Genomic DNA, 13,287 nt, shown 5'->3' with positions numbered 1-13,287 from the left:
TCACAACGTGTCCGTGTAGATCAGTTAGTTGCACTATTTGAAAATGTTTTTAAAAATAGTAAAAAAAAAATGGCAAAGAAGTTTTAGGGGTAATCGGTAAGGCACCGGAAAAAATAGGGCCTAATATGTCTGATCCCTACCTGTGCTGTGTGGACAGTAACTAGTAACTAAAGTTTTCAAATCATTGTAGTGGAGTAAAAGTACAATATTTGCCTCTGAGATGTAGTGGAGTAGAAGTAAAAGTATAGACAATTGGAAATGCTCTAGTAAAGTAAAAATACCTCAAAATTGTACTTAGGTACAGTACTTGGTTAAATGTTCTTAGTTACTTAGTAACAAAAAATAGTGACTTGTCATGGACAGACTGGAAAACTGCTGTTTGGACGCCATCTAGTGGCCATCAGCAGACACTACATGTGTCTGGAGATTATTGTGGATCTATAAATCAGTTGTTCTCAAACTTTTTCATGTCAAGGACCCTCAAATGAATGTATGCATTTGCCCACGGACCCCATCTGAAAATATGTTGTGCCAGGGACCCCCAGAAGAGAAGATTTATGTTAAGAAATTCAACATTATTCAAACTTTTCCAAACATTTTCGAGATTTTTCAAAACATAAAAAAATATATCAGATCTACAAGCTCACGTGTATCTTAGCTTGTATTTCTGATCTTTTTGAAAAGCCAAAGTATAAAATGTGGAGCTTTGTGACTCACACAGGTGTAGATGGTTTATATTATTGCTATAATAATTGCTCACAGGTTCTCATTGGAAACAAGACCGCAAGGACTTTCATGAACGACCTGTTAAAAGGAATTATTAGTGTTGATGACTGAAAGCAGTCTGGGGATCAATTCACTCTGCAGGTTTAACATCCGGTCAGAAAACGGAAACGGAAATAGTGCGTCCATGTTAGGTGAACGTGTTGAACACACCGGATCCAGTAGGCGGGGCTTTAGACCGGATGTGAATACGGGTTTAAATTGGACGCAGGCGCGCCACGGCTGGTTTGAATTGTTTGGTTTGCGACGCGCCACGCTGCTCTGTAGAAGGTATTTATATCAACATGACATGTTTTTATCCTCTAATATTTAACACCATTATTAAGTAAGCTTTCAAGGTGTTCTAGGACTGTGAATTATTATGACACCTAATGGACAAATATGTGAAATATTGTGTTTTATAACCGAGGGAGAAAATGCATCAAACTAGTCATTTTTATCCAGTCTTGACTTTTACTTCATAGATATAATATGTAAATGTCTAAATCGATCAAATACATCTATGATAGTTTTGATCCAAGACTATAGCATCAAACAAACATTTGTTCTAAATGATAACTAAACTAAATTGTCACCTAAAGTTTAAACCTTAAACCACACTCACTGTGAGTGGGTTTGTAGATCTAACCACTGTGAGGGGGTTTGTAGATCTAATCCCACCATATATACATTAATGTGCGTTTATAATCTATTTAAGTTTTGGATCAAGACGGTCAGGGATTTTATTGATGGTGATCGAGTCTGGTGTTTGTTGGTAGTTTTAAACGGCTCATAAATCCTCATAAATGAACCCAATCCAACACATAAAGTGTTTAAACACAAAGACACGGATGTAACCAGTCATTACGGGTCTGAGACGCGTTTTAATCCCGTGTGTCTGAACGCCGTTCTATTTCCACATTAACATGGAGTGTAATACCTGTGTTCACCTGCTGCGACAGTGACACTTTACCAAATAGTTTGTAGTTCTGTGTTTAAGGCTCGTGCGTCTACATCTATGTATACAGTGTAAATATAAAGTGATTATCTTAAAGCCACAGATGTTATCCGTACATACGGGGTGTTATTGTTTAGTTAATGTTCAGTATAGTTTAATAAAGAAGTGTTTTAATCCTGTATGTGAATGAACGTCATTGTATTTCCTGGATTACATGGGGTGTAATACCGGCTTTCACCTGCTGCAACAGCGCCACTTACACCCATTGAACGATATATACAGTGATGTTCTCACAGACCAGATTAAAGCATTTATTTATTGAATCATGTGGAATATTACTGAACATAAAGTGTCCGTATGGTGAGATAACATCTGTATATTAATATTACTGAACATAAAGGGTCCGTATGGTGGGATAACATCTGTATATTAATATTACTGAACATAAAGGGTCCGTATGGTGGGATAACATCTCTGGCTTTGGGATAAACACTTTATATAGAGTAATATACATTTATCAATATGTTTGAGACTTAACATGGAACTAACTCCAAACACTATTATTGGAGAATGTTCAAGAATGTCATAGATGAGATCATCATAATAGTAATAATAATAATGACATTTTATTTGTACAGCACTTTTACACATTTCATACTTATCATAAAATGTCTTGAACAAAACAACTGTAAGCCTAAGGATAGAGATTAAACTGAGCTTAATTGTAACATAAGATAAATAACACTCAGGCAGGAGAATAAGTAATATAAACTAAATATCAAAATCGATAAGAATAAATGTGAGTCTTGATCTAATGCTGAAATGAAACTATAATATAATCTCTATCAGGAGTAGCCCCTTTCGGGACCCTGTTTACCTTTTTGGTATTTGGGAAGGCGGTATCCAGGGTCCCTTGTAGCTCAAAACACGCTCTCTCGTACCGGCGGCTACCACTGTCTGGTCTCGGGCTTATAGCTCGTCGCTTAGAAGTTGCAGAGATTTCTCAAAGGTACCAAAAAGAGCAATACTAACAAGCGGCATCAAAAAGCGGGGATCGGCGATGCCGTTTAACATTTTTAATAATTTAGTAAAGCTTAAGCTCATTTCTCACACTCTGCTCCACTGCCCATGTCCCGCCTCCCCGCGTTGTGATTGTCATGCAAGCATGTAGGAGCTCGCCAATCAGAGGCAGTAACGAGGACCATAGAGTTATGCGTAGGACGCGCAGCTTGTCAGTCACCGCGGGGAGGCGGGACATGGGCAGTGGAGCAGAGTGTGAGAGAGGAGCTTAAGCTTTACTAAATTATTAAAAATGTTAAACGGCATCGCCGATCCCCGCTTTTTGATGCCGCTTGTTCGCGTGTTAGTATTGCTCTTTTTGGTACCTTTGAGAAATCTCTGCAACTTCTAAGCGATGAGCTGTAAGCCCGAGACCAGACAGTGGTAGCCGCCGGTACGAGAGAGCGTGTTCTAACCAACAAGGGACCCTGGATACCGCCTTCCCAAATACAAAAAAAGGTAAACAGGGTCCCGAAAGGGGCTATATCAGGAGGAAACCTCAGAATGTCAAACTGGTACTTTTCAGGATTCAAAAATGGCAAAAGTATCAGATCTACAAGCTCATAACATGTTGCTTTGTGCCGCGTTTCAAGCTTGTAGATCTGCTACTTTTGATGCTTTTATGTGACGCTGTAGTTTGATCAAATAGGACGAGAGGTTTCTGCCCGACAAACTTAAATATAACTAAATGTATTTGAAATTAAAATACTTCAGGATTCCAATTAAAAAAGACCAAAAAATAATTCAGGATTCCAATTCCAAAATAGCAGATCTACAAGCTCAAAGCGCGTCGCATCGCTTTGAGCTTGTAGATCAGCTATTTTTGCTACTTTTGTGTGACATACTAGAACGACAAATTTAATTTACAAAAAAAGTCAAAATAAGGAGATAAGAGGTTTCTGCCCGACAACAACAATATGCATTGTGTTCCTCTGGAGTGAGAGTGGAAATATAGTGGCCCTCTGCATCATCAAAGTTGCATCACCCCTGCACTATAGCCTACTTAAAAACTACATTTTCTAATATTGTTATTATTCTACAATATATTAAATGTAATGTTGGTGTATATCTGTGTCTTGCAGGTTAATCATGTGGTGACCTTCAGCAGAGTGGACTAAATCTACTTCATACAGTGAGTTAAAAACGCTGAGTCATGGCTTCTAGCTATGACTCAGCGTTTGACTCGCTGTATGAGTTCCACAGTGAAGGTCCTGGATGGATGGAGTCATCAGGAGATAGCTGGTAATAGAGTGTCTGTAACTCAGGACAAGGGGCTTGAAGATGGAACCTCGATGGAGTCGACGCAGCAACGAGCCCTGAGAGCTGAAACGTATAACGGTGCCAACGAACGCTCTCCGTCCGAGATACGAGGCGTACGGTGCTCGGGACGTGGTGCCATACAACCTACGCGGCTCTATTAATACCAGCTATCTTCAACCACACGGCTCTATTAATACCAGCTATCTTCAACCACACGGCTCTATTAATACCAGCTATCTTCAACCACGAGGCTCTATTAATACCAGCTATCTTCAACCACACGGCTCTATTAATACCAGCTATCTTCAACCACACGGCTCTATTAATACCAGCTATCTTCAACCTACGCGGCTCTATTAATACCAGCTATCTTCAACCACACGGCTCTATTAATACCAGCTATCTTCAACCACGCGGCTCTATTAATACCAGGTATCTTCAACCACGCGGCTCTATTAATACCAGCTATCTTCAACCACGCGGCTCTATTAATACCAGCTATCTTCAACCACGCGGCTCTATTAATACCAGCTATCTTCAACCACGCGGCTCTATTAATACCAGCTATCTTCAACCTACGCGGCTCTATTAATACCAGCTATCTTCAACCACACGGCTCTATTAATACCAGCTATCTTCAACCACACGGCTCTATTAATACCAGCTATCTTCAACCACGCGGCTCTATTAATACCAGCTATCTTCAACCACACGGCTCTATTAATACCAGCTATCCTCAACCACACGGTGGGAGACCCCACACGGTACGTACCTGGATCACACCTGAACACTATGAACTATAGGGCTGTGTCACCGTTATGAAATGGACGTTGACTATTAATTGTCACACAAATGATTGCGATTAACCATTAAGACCGGGAACGCATCTGTGTCATTTTCTTTGGCTATTCAAAAATGGCAGATATACAAGCTCATAGTGCCGCGCTATGAGCTTGTAGATCTGCTATTTTTTTGAAAAATCTTTAAAATTTGTGCAAATCATTGAATTTATATATTTTTTTAACTAACATTCTTAACTAAAATCTTTGTTTCTGGAACAAAATATTTTAAGATGGGGGGGGGGGTGGGTCTGCGGGGGTCTGAGGATTTCTACATTTGTAGAATCCCCCCAGAAGCAAAGATTTGAGTTACAAAAGTTCGCTTTAAAAAACATATATTCAAAGATTTGCACAAATTTTCACGATTTCTTTCGAAAAAATTGCAGATCTACAAGCTCATAGCGCGGCACTCGGTGTGGCGCTATGAGCTTGTAGATCTGCAATTTTTGAATAGCCTAAAGAAATCTAAAAATGACACAGAAGCGTTCCCGCTCTTAAAGGGTTAATGATATGGGCAGATATGACAAATAATAATATACAGAATTTAATTACTCTTATACTTTCAAAAAACACATTAATAGTGGAATTAGCGGAGTGGAAATGGACGATCTACAAGCCCAACGTGACACGTTTTGGAGCTGGTAGATCTGCTATTCCCACAATTAAAAAAAAAGTGTTCTGGAGAAATTTGGTGACCTGACAAAAGATGTTTCCATCTTGTGGACTTCACATCATGTCAAACATCCAAAGTAAATCACTGCTGTTAGTTTATGAACAGAGTTGCTCTGTCACATTGATGTTTGTGTGAAGTCTACGAGATGGTCACATGTTTTCTGAAGGTCACCAATTTCACTGTAACACCACCGGGCACCATTGTAGGAGGGAGGCACAAACTGAGTTTTGGAATCGGCGGCCATATTGGAAATAAACTGGGCCTCTTCCTCACTTCCCTTCACAGGTGTTACCAATGATGCTAATGAAGGCTCTGTTCCAAATGGACCCTTATAGACCATATTCACACGGCGGCCATGTTTCTATGAAGTCAATGAAAGTAGCCACCCCGGGTGGCGGCACTTTCGATGTTAAATTCCAATATGGCCGCCGTGTGAATATGGTCTATGGGTGTGTAACTCTGAGTGTATAAATGGAAACAAATTACAATCCATTTGGTTCAATCTGTACACTGAGTTATGGGGGTCCTTTGAGAACCACTGTGTTACACTAAATAGAACAGAGCCTTCATTAGAACCACTGTGTTACACTAAATGGAACAGAGCCTTCATTAGCATCATTGGCACATGTGAAGGAAGTAAGGAAGAGGCCCAATCCTTGGCCAAATGAATATTCATTAGGGGGTCCTTGATGTGAAAACTTTTGAGAGCCGCTGTCTTTAGTTGTTTCTGAAACTTGATGAAATGATAAGCATTGTGTAAACTTTACTTGAACATGGTGTTTGATACAGGAACCAGGGGCGGCCTTAGTGATCTGGGGGCCCGTTTCAAGAGCTAATATGTGGCCCCCTATGAACCCCCCCACCCCCAGAAAAAAAAAAAAAATTGAAAAAGAAAATCGCCCCAAAACACGGTCACCCCGATTTTGTTTGCGGAAAATATATATAATAATAACATTTGAAAAAAGATAGATCTAAAAATTTATTTTAAAAAAAAAAAAAAAAAATCTAAACACTTTATTTTATTTTTTTTCAAAAAAAATCGGGGGCCCCCTGAGGTTCGGGGCCCGTTTCAATTGAAACGGGTGAAACATAGGAAAGGCCGCCCCTGACAGGAACAGACGCACCTCTTTGTTACATTGGTTATTTTTCTCCCAAAATGTAAAACTAATGAAGAATTTGCAAAATGGTGTTAAAGGGATAGTTCACCCCCAAAATTACTTATTTCTCCTATGTATTAGTCATCCCATGGAGACTTGAATTCATGGATATGTTTCAGTTGTCTCATTCCTAAGACAATAATTTGATGACCGGCAGCGGTTCCGGTAGGAGACACAAAGAGGCTCCTTTGTGTCTCCTACCGGAACCGCTGCCTACCGGTCCATAATTCAAGTCTCCATGGGGTGACTAATGGATAGAAAAAAGTAGGTTTTGGGTGAACTATCCCTTTAAGTAATGTAAAGTATACATGATGTGAACATGTACGGTACATCATTATCAGACCTAAACGTATTGTTTTATGCCCACAGTGGCTGTAGGAGACAGGTTTTGTAGCAATTGTAGAAATATTAGGCCTCAATTGTCGAATGTTCAAGCATCTTCAAATCACGTACTTAAAGGAGAGTTCCAGTCATTTTACGTGTATGCTTTGATGTGTCGCTAATCACTCACCAACATACCAGGGGCAGTTGACTTTTTCATAGAAGCCCCTGTTGTCCATTGTGGAGACCCCTTGCAATGGCATAATGGAGAAATGTGGGTAAACGCCTATTTTAGCAGCTCCAAAGTTAGTTTTTTTCCACTAATCCTCATTATGCAGAGTACTGACACTCAAACATGCACTGAATGTCCCTTATGAGTTGCCGTTCATGCAGAACAATGTGGAAGCTAGTCTTCGGTGTTGCCAGATTCTGTTAGAGAAACAAGCAACCAGCTCCATGTCGTAACTGGCTTGGTGGGCACACAACGAGGAGCGTTTCCCCCGTCTTGCCAGACTTTCCAAAAGCTTCCTGGCTGTTCCAGCCACCAGCACTCCAAGCCAACGTGTCTTTTCCCTGGCAGGGACAGCGGTCAAGTCTGCATCCTCCCCACGTTGATAAATGCTTATATGTTTTTACCTATAACTGCACTGATCTGTGTAAAACTTTGTATGCGCACTCCCTAGAGGTCAAGGAAAAACCTTTGCCCTGCATTTTTCACATTTGCCTTTTATAGCGCCACCAGGAGGCCGACTTATTTTAAACACATTATTTTATACTACTCCATTTTATCCAAATTTCAAGCAAATCGGTACACATGATCTCTATAGTCATGTGATCAAGACGGATGTATTTGATCTTTCATATTCCATCCTGATTGGCTAAGATTAACATTTAAAGTTTGCATTATTGGCTTGTTTTGAACAAAATTCCGCAAATCATGAACGCACCGTCAGATTGTGGTCAAACTTTGCACGCACATTCACACTATGTTGAGGAACAAATGGAACCCTTTTAACATTGGCCTGTTATAACGCCACCAGCAGGTTTAATTTAGCAAAACAAATGTTTTTAACAAAATGCCTCAAATCATGAATGCAGTCAGTGTCTGATTGCTATGCAAGGCCTAAGAAGAAATGGCACCCTTTTCACATTGGCCTATTACAGCGCCACCAGGAGGCCACAATAGCCTACCTGACCTGGCGTAGACCTGTGCTCTGAGGAGCACTTTTTCTAGTTTTATTTGGGTTATTTTATCACCATATAATTCCACATAAAAGACGATGAAGAGGAGGAATCCTATTTAAATAGGTTTAAATAGGATTAAATAGGCCAAATAATTAGGACATGTTTTGGCCTAAGTGACTTAGGCCCAAAAAAAATCCTATTTTGGCTTAAGTCACACTAGGGAAATAGGCCATTATACTAAAAGGGGAGGGAACAGCATGATCCTTTTCTATTAGGAGATAGGCCATTTTACAGCACCAGAGGTGGCCAGTGTCATGAAGAGCTGCCTTAGGCAAAAATATCATTTTCCTCAAAAGATGACTTTAGGCCATTAGTTTAGCAAGGTGACGATATATTAGCCTGGTTCCAGATGAATCTGCCATTGCAAAACAAAATTGCCCTCGTCAGATTAGGTCTGGCCCCTCTCAATAGAGATTGTATTTCTCTCCCTCCTAAGTTGTGAGCAGGGGTGAGAGTGTCTGACAGTTCTTGCCGGAACTGACACATGCGTCGTGCGTGTGTGCGCAAATAACTTTATTTGGCGGATTTTGGTACTTTATTTCGGGTTTAGGGTTAAGGTTAGGTTAGGGTTATGTTATTTCAATCTTATTTTTGCCTGATTTTACAGATTTATTATAAAAAATTAAAAAAAATCGATTGGGTGCACCAGGCCCACCCATGGCTGCACCCCTGATACACATGATGAAAACAGAGCTATATTGTCCAACTTGACCATACTGTACAATACCAAGTACTCTAAAACCAGTTCACCCGTGATGCAAGCTTGTACATCTGCTATTTTTGTGCAGTATTCGAACATTGTTTGTATACTTTTTTAAGACAAATGTTCTCTTCTGGGGGTCCCTGGCACAAAACATTTTCAGATGGGGGTCCATGGCTAAAATCAAATGTATTCAAATATTTTGAAAATAGCAGATCTACAAGCTCACAACGCGTCATCGCTTGTGAGCTTGTCGATCGGCTATTTTCAAAAAGCCAAAGTTTAAATAGGGCTGAAGCGGTTTATGTATGTTTTGTCATAATAATTAAAATCTACAAAGTAACTAGTAGTAACTAAAGTTTTCAAATAATTGTAGTGGAGTAAAAGTATAATATTTGCCTCTGAGATGTATTGGAATAGAAGAAAAAAAATTGCAAATTGGAAACACTCCAGTCAAGTAAAAATATCTTAAAATTATACTCAAGTACAGTATTTGAGTACATGTAGTCTACTTAGTTACTTTACACCACTGTCAGCATTAGATTAATTACTCACCTTCTGCAAAGATGACGAAAGAGAACACACTTTTGTTCCATAGGCCCACATTGTCTTGGTTTCAGAGAGCATGGTGGTAAATATGAACTTTTGCCCCAAAGTCTTTATATTCCATAATCAGGGGTGCACATAACTGGAGCGCAGGTGCGCATGCGCACCCAAAATAAATAATGCGCGGCACATCAGACGACGCGAGGCGCTTTTGTGTACCAAAAGTGGGGACAGGAATTTCCAAGCTTTTATTTTTTAGCAAAAATAAAAAATAAAAGCCTGGAGATCGAGGCTAGGAATTTACTTCCCGAAGCCACACTCACACAATCACGCTAAAGCACGCGTCAGCCCCATGTACAGCTATTAGGCGCAGGAGGAGGGGACGCATGCTGCACGTGATTGTGTGAGTGTTGCCTCGCATCGCTGCACGCAGCCAGCAGCGGCTGTTAGAGGCACTCGTCACCGATGATGAACGCACCGTAATGGTGCAAAATATTCCGTGAACGTCCCAATCTGGCGGATAAAAGCAGCACAGCACAGGGCACCAACCTTGGGGGGTTCACCAAACGGCGTGAGAAAAAAGAAAAACGGCGGAATTTGGAAGCAGAGCGTCCTTTTTTCTCGCGCATCTCGTGCATACGGTCCGGACCGTTTTTGGCCCATTTTAAAAAATATATATTTTTTCCCCACGTGGGGCGCTCTAACGAAACTTTGGGATCATACAAGGAGTCTCTAAGAAGGAGAGGCCGGATGTGGATCCATGTCAAAAATGCTTCCGGTCGGCCGCTCCAATGTTAACTCCTTGACTAAAAGCTTAATATCTCCATTTCTTTTTAACGTGGTGGAAGTGAGACGTTTTCGATCGGCGGTCACTCTGCAATGGAGGATCGCGTTAGAAATATTATTGTTCCAGGCGTTAGTCGGGACCCTCCGCCGTCTCGCACGCACGCTTTGTTTACATGCTCGTCCTCGTCGGGGCTTCTACAGCACGAAACATATCAACGTAAGTGGATGGAAGATATGCTGGCACTAGATGTACCCTATTTTAAAAAGATGGGGGGCTCCTTGAAAACATGACCCACATTAGGATCACTCGATAACACATACCAGTATTTTTTTACATAATTCTTAATATCAATGCACAAAGGGGAATAGGTTGTGGACAAAACTATCTTAGACTCCCCTGCACTAATCTGAGTTCCCAGAAGTTTTCGCCAGCTCTGGCGAGGAACTTCTGGGCCAGAGCCCTGGTATTTGTGGGCGGGATGTAGCTTACGCTCAGAATCTGAGCGGACACGCCTCTTACCGGTCTGAGAGCTGTGCAACTCGTCTAAAAAGTCAGACGAGAGGCAAACAGCAGTACACAACAATGGCGGCCGAAATTTCTCAAGGGGAAATTGCTTCCCGTCGATCCTATTTAGATGCAACACCCACTGCATGTGGATCCCGCCCCCTTTTCTTCATTGGCTGTTGATTTGAATCACAACGCAGTGGCCGCGCCCCTGCTGTCCAAGCTCCGACGCAATGCCTCCCAGACTACCCCTGCACGAGCAGGTTTTGGAGTTAACAAGCTAGACCTCTCTTTCTCTCGAGCTCTCTGTACATTAACACTCAGCACTTTATCACTATAACCTTTAGTTTTGAAACGATCGCACAAGTCCTTCGTTTGTTTTGATTGATTGATTGAATATTTTATTAGGCAAAAAATGTAAAACAGCACAGTTACATTTAAAATACTTTGTCTAACAGGTCCTTCATAAAAGTCCTTGCGGACTTGTTTCCAATGAGGGTTTGTCTGTCGAAAGCACTGTCAGTACTACAGATTATTTTCGTCCTCAATAGTTGACTGTAAGGTAAGCTTCTCTTTAACCCTGAAGGGTGATAACTAGAAAAATGTAAATAATTGTTTCTATCAGTTTGTTTTCTGTAGACACAAGTAGAAATCTTATCTACATCTCTCTGTACTAATACATCCAAGAACGACACTGATTCTCTACTAAACTCTAAAGTGAAGGATATCGATGGCATTCTAGAATTAATATAAACCTTAAACTCCTCCAACTGTTCTACTGACCCAGAGAAAATTAAGAAAAAAAACGTCATCAATATATCTAAACCAACATTTTAACCAAGAAAAAGGATTGTTATTGTACACACAGTCACACTCAAATGTTCCCATAAATAAATTGGCATAATTTGGGGAGCAGGGACTTCCCATGCTCACCCCTTGACACAATAATAATTATTTTTTTAACACAAGTCGAGTTCAGTGAGAAAAACAGTAGGGGGAGTTTTAGCCTCTCTCTGGTTCAAAAAGTAAATCAGGGCCTCAAGCCCTTCTTTATGAGGAACATTAGTGTACAGGCTAGACACATCCATAGTACAGTACACAGGAGATCTGAGTTAAGAGTGTTCTGAACCCAATCTAATTGATTTAAAAAGTCTTTAGTGTCATTAACAAAAGAAGGAAGCTTGGCTACCAACTGTTTAATATGTAGATCTATATATTTGGACATGGGTTCAGTCAAAGACTGAGTTCCTGCTACTATAGGACGCCCCGGAATCGGTTCAACCAAACTCTTATGTATTTTAGGAAGAGAGTAAAAAATAGGTCACACAGGATGTATTTGAAACATGAAGTCATATTTGTTTTTTGAGATGAATTGGTCATCCAGTGCCCTCTTAAGAAACAGCTGTATTCCTTGTGCAAACTTTACAGTAGGATCAACGCTTAAAGGCCTATAAAAGACACTATTGCTCAACTGTCTTGAAATTTCAGCTCTATAAGGCGTTTTATTCAACAACACTATCTCACCACCTTTGTCAGCATTAAGTATAACAATTGTCTCATCTTTAGCTAAATTAGCCAAAGCTAGCCTCTCTTGAAGAGTTACATTAGAGTTCGACCTTCGACTGATGTTTGTTAGCATGAAAAACTGAAAAAACATTTTGTTCAACAAGTCTGCAAAAAGTGGCTACAGAGTGATTAAAACTCAATGTTTGACCTTGGTGACCTTGTGGAGGTCAAAGTGACACAATGTGACACAATGTTTCTCATTCTTTTATTGATATTCAAACCAAGCAAATTAAACCCACAATCTAACGGCTAAACTTCAAACCATTCATGGTCAGGGGTGCTGATCCCAGGGAGAAAGAACATTATGATTCTTATTTGTATTTATTTATTTTTAGTTATGCTGCAGGAACACATTGTAAACAAGTGTTTCATTACACTTTAATGTGTTATCTTGGGTTTAAGTTGTTTTGTGATTTTTCTTGTATATCTTCTACCAAAATCAAATCAAATCTCAAATGATGTGAATTAATGTGAAAGAATGAATGTTTGTAAAACCTGCAGTTAAACATGGAGGCATGTTCATGTGTTTGTTGTTAAATCAGTTAAACATGGAGGCATGTTCATGTGTTTGTTGTTAAATCAGTTAAACATGGAGGCATGTTCATGTGTTTGTTGTTAAATCAGTTAAACATGGAGGCATGTTCATGTGTTTGTTGTTAAATCAGTTAAACATGGAGGCATGTTCATGTGTTTGTTGTTAAATCAGTTAAACATGGAGGCATGTTCATGTGTTTGTTGTGAAATCAGTTAAACATGGAGGCATGTTCATGTGTTTGTAGTTAAATCAGTTAAACATGGAGGCATGTTCATGTGTTTGTTGTTAAATCAGTTAAACATGGAGGCATGTTCATGTGTTTGTTGTTAAATCAGTTAAACATGGAGGCATGTTCATGTGTTTGTTGTTAAATCA

The sequence above is a fragment of the Gymnoscopelus braueri genome (genome assembly GCF_963280865.1).
Source record: "Gymnoscopelus braueri genome assembly, contig: SCAFFOLD_185, whole genome shotgun sequence".
Classification (NCBI taxonomy): domain Eukaryota; kingdom Metazoa; phylum Chordata; class Actinopteri; order Myctophiformes; family Myctophidae; genus Gymnoscopelus; species Gymnoscopelus braueri.
This window is presented reverse-complemented; position numbering follows the sequence as displayed.